The sequence below is a fragment of the Empidonax traillii genome, unplaced genomic scaffold (assembly GCF_003031625.1).
Source record: "Empidonax traillii isolate 1590-97213 ecotype Southwest subspecies unplaced genomic scaffold, ASM303162v1 scaffold1155:size169172, whole genome shotgun sequence".
In the NCBI taxonomy this organism is placed as follows: domain Eukaryota; kingdom Metazoa; phylum Chordata; class Aves; order Passeriformes; family Tyrannidae; genus Empidonax; species Empidonax traillii.
Window position 1 is genome coordinate 15721 of NW_020956348.1, and position 2983 is coordinate 18703.

At 51.6% G+C, this 2983-nt stretch overlaps 1 protein-coding gene and 1 long non-coding RNA gene across 2 annotated transcripts in view; both read left to right on the plus strand.

Annotated features, from left to right (window-relative positions):
• Positions 1-488, plus strand: part of LOC114068950 — a 3335-nt gene extending 2847 nt beyond the window's left edge. Inside the window, exon 3 of the long non-coding RNA XR_003573691.1 lies at positions 220-488. This is a non-coding gene — a long non-coding RNA (uncharacterized LOC114068950). The remainder of the gene's footprint in view (positions 1-219) is intronic.
• A 2146-nt stretch (positions 489-2634) lies between these two features.
• LOC114068961 overlaps positions 2635-2983 on the plus strand; it is a 12378-nt gene continuing 12029 nt past the window's right edge. Inside the window, exon 1 of the mRNA XM_027905441.1 lies at positions 2635-2656. The gene's annotated coding sequence lies outside the window, so the exon portion shown is untranslated. The remainder of the gene's footprint in view (positions 2657-2983) is intronic.

Below are 2983 nucleotides of genomic sequence, written 5' to 3' on the forward strand. Positions count from 1 at the left end.
CTTAAGCCAGACATTATATAGTAATGCCAGATGTTAAACAGTTGACTTAAATTATTGGCAACTATCAAATGCAAGATCCTAATACTACTGGTTGCAGAGCTATGCCACCAAGTTTGTAATCTGTGGAATGGGCTTAAATATTCCTTTAATTTTCTGCCTATGGATAGGAGGCAATTTGGATCAGCTTCCGCAGAATAATAACCTCCTAATTCTCAGCAGATGAGCACCAGCCTCCTGCAACATCAAAAAACCAAGAGCACGTGGAATGTGTGACCTTTAATGGCAGATGATTTTCAATCATACGACTCTCTTGGATCTGTGTAATTAAGGACAAGACAGGCCTGAAACTGCTCTGCCTGCAGACGGGAGGAACCCACAGAGCTCCCTGTTCCCAAACGCAGGTGAAACATCCCCAGAAAGGGTTCAGAGATTTGCACATCGATCTTCTTCACCCCAGAATTCACCTTTTTAGAATTTATCCGTGAGTGCCCGTGCTGGAGAGCTCCAACAGCCCGAGGTACTGGAGCAGGTACTGTTTGCCCATGTGGGATCTCAGTTCCTTGGGAGGCAGGGCTGGCACCTATTTATCTGTACAGCACCCAACCTGGGGAGTGTAATCCTTCAGAATTCCAGCCAGGTGTCCTGCAACAACCCTTCTCTGTGGTGTCAGTGACTGCTGGCTAAAAAATGGGATTTGGGCACCTCCTGCTCCGGCCAGGATTGGTGGCAATGGCCTTGTCCCCCAGCAGCTCAGGCATGGATTTTTTTTCCCACCAGCCTGGCAGCATCACCATTGGATTGGGCACCTCCTGCATCCGGGATGAGATTTGCTCTCTCTCCATGCTCGGCTTGGGATGTGTTAGAAGTAACACATGTAGTGATAGGATAAAGGGAATGGGCTCAAACTGCCAGAGAGAACGGTTAGGTGGGATATTGGGAAGAAATCCTTCCCTGGGAGGGTGGGGAGGTTGCTCAGACCTGACAGGTTGCCCAGAGAAGCTGTGGCTGCCCCTGGATCCCTGGAAGTGTCCAAGGCCAGGTTGGACGGGGCTTGGAGCAACCTGGGCTGGTGGAAGGTGTCCCTGCCCATGGCAGGGGGTGGCACTGGATGGGCTTTGAGGTCCCTCCCAACCCAAACCATTCCATGATTCTGTGATTCCATGATGTCAGCCCCAGCCCTCGAGCTTGGCTGTGTCTGGGCACAGACCCCACCACGGCAGAGCAGACCGAGCTCAGGCGACGTGAAATTCAAGCGACGCCCACGCCACTAAAAATACGGCGCCGACGCCAACTCTTCATCTGGGAAGAGGAACCACCGGTGTCGCTGCATCTTGGATGAGGCTCAGCGTTCCAGTCCTGACCATATTTAGCCATAAGATCGTCTCCCAGGACTTCACAGGATCGTGGAATCACAGACCGGCTTGGGTTGGGAGGGACCTTAAAGCTCATCCAGTTCCAACCCCCTGCCACGGGCAGGAAACCAGGAATTCTGCAGGAGAGCGGAGCTTTAGAGAAAATTATTCTGGCCCAGCGCCAGCTCTGCCTTTATTATTTTCCCTTGTTATCTCCAGGCTTCATTTCACCCCCTAAATTGCTGTGTTGAGTTTCCCCAAGGTTTCTAAAACGCTGCCCTGCTACGGAGGGAGCTACAGGGAGGAAATTCTGTCTCCCCAAAATGCCCCACACAGCTGAAATCAGGCCACCTATTTAGGTGTCGGGTTCAGATTTTGTCATTGAAAGCACAGAAACTTGAAACATTTTGCCCAAATGTGTTGAAAGCCACGAAGACATTAAAACTTATTCATGGAATAAATATTCATTTGCAGGAAGAGGTTTTTTGGTTTTTTTCTTCATGCATGAATATTTCAGGCAATGTGTGCAGGCGCTTCCAGAAAAAAAGGTGATCACATTCTGAGTGCTGTTTGAATAGCTCCGAATACTAAAGATATCAGGGATTAAAGATACCAAGATACCTTCCCTTTAGGATTTAATCATGGAATTAGAATCATGGAATGGTTTGGGGTTGGAAGAGAACTTGAAGCTCATCCAGTTCAACGCCCCTGCCATGAGCAGATTCTAACCGAGTTAAAATCCTTCCTAGATTTTCCTTAACTAATCATTATTACTGAAAAATTCCCTGAGAGTCTCTGTTCAAACTTTCCCTCCAGGTGCTTCGACACCATCACTCTGCTGATCGTTTTTAACCACAAACAGATTGCACTGAACACCACAAAAAAAAAAAAAAAAAAAAAAAAAAAAAAAGGTCCTTATTTTATTCCCAGCTTCCCTGGCGGATCCCTGTGCCAGCAGCACACCAAGGGATGCGGCTTCACCTCTCCAGCTTTCCCGGCTTCAGAATTCCAAGGTTTTTTTTTTTGAGTCCTGTGTGGAGCTCTGGTACCATCTAGTGTTACTGGGGAAGCCTCAGCCGCTGGATGTGGCTTTTCCTCGCTGCTGTCGAGCCGGGCTGGCAGGAGGAGTGGCCCTGTCGCCACACGAGGAGTCGCCTGTCGCGACAGGAGGCGGCGATTAGGAGCGGCGATAGGCAGTGACAGCGTCTCCTCCGCCACTCGCTGTGGCTTGGGGTGAGCAGATGCAGCGGGACTGTGTGAGAAGGAACTCCCCGTGCTGTGGGGAGGCGTGCGGGCCCACACAGGTGTGTGTGTCACCTGAGGGGCCGGGGCCACCACGACGCCCCCGAACGGGGCACGGGCGATGCTTCACCGCCTCCCTGCGCCTCACGCACCAAGGAGCCCCGAAGGGCTTCTGCACAGACGCGGAGGGCGGGGGATTTATTTAATTGAACAGTTTATTTAAACGGGTTATTGAAAGAGATTTAAACCGGGCGGCAGTTCCCCCCCCTCAAAAAGCACTGCCCTCACCAAAGATGGCGGCGGCCCCGGCCCGCCCGCCCCGCCGTGAGGGCAGAAGTGGCGCGAGCGGCCGCCCCGGAAAGGCTCGGGCCTTCAAAGAGTGGCGGGCT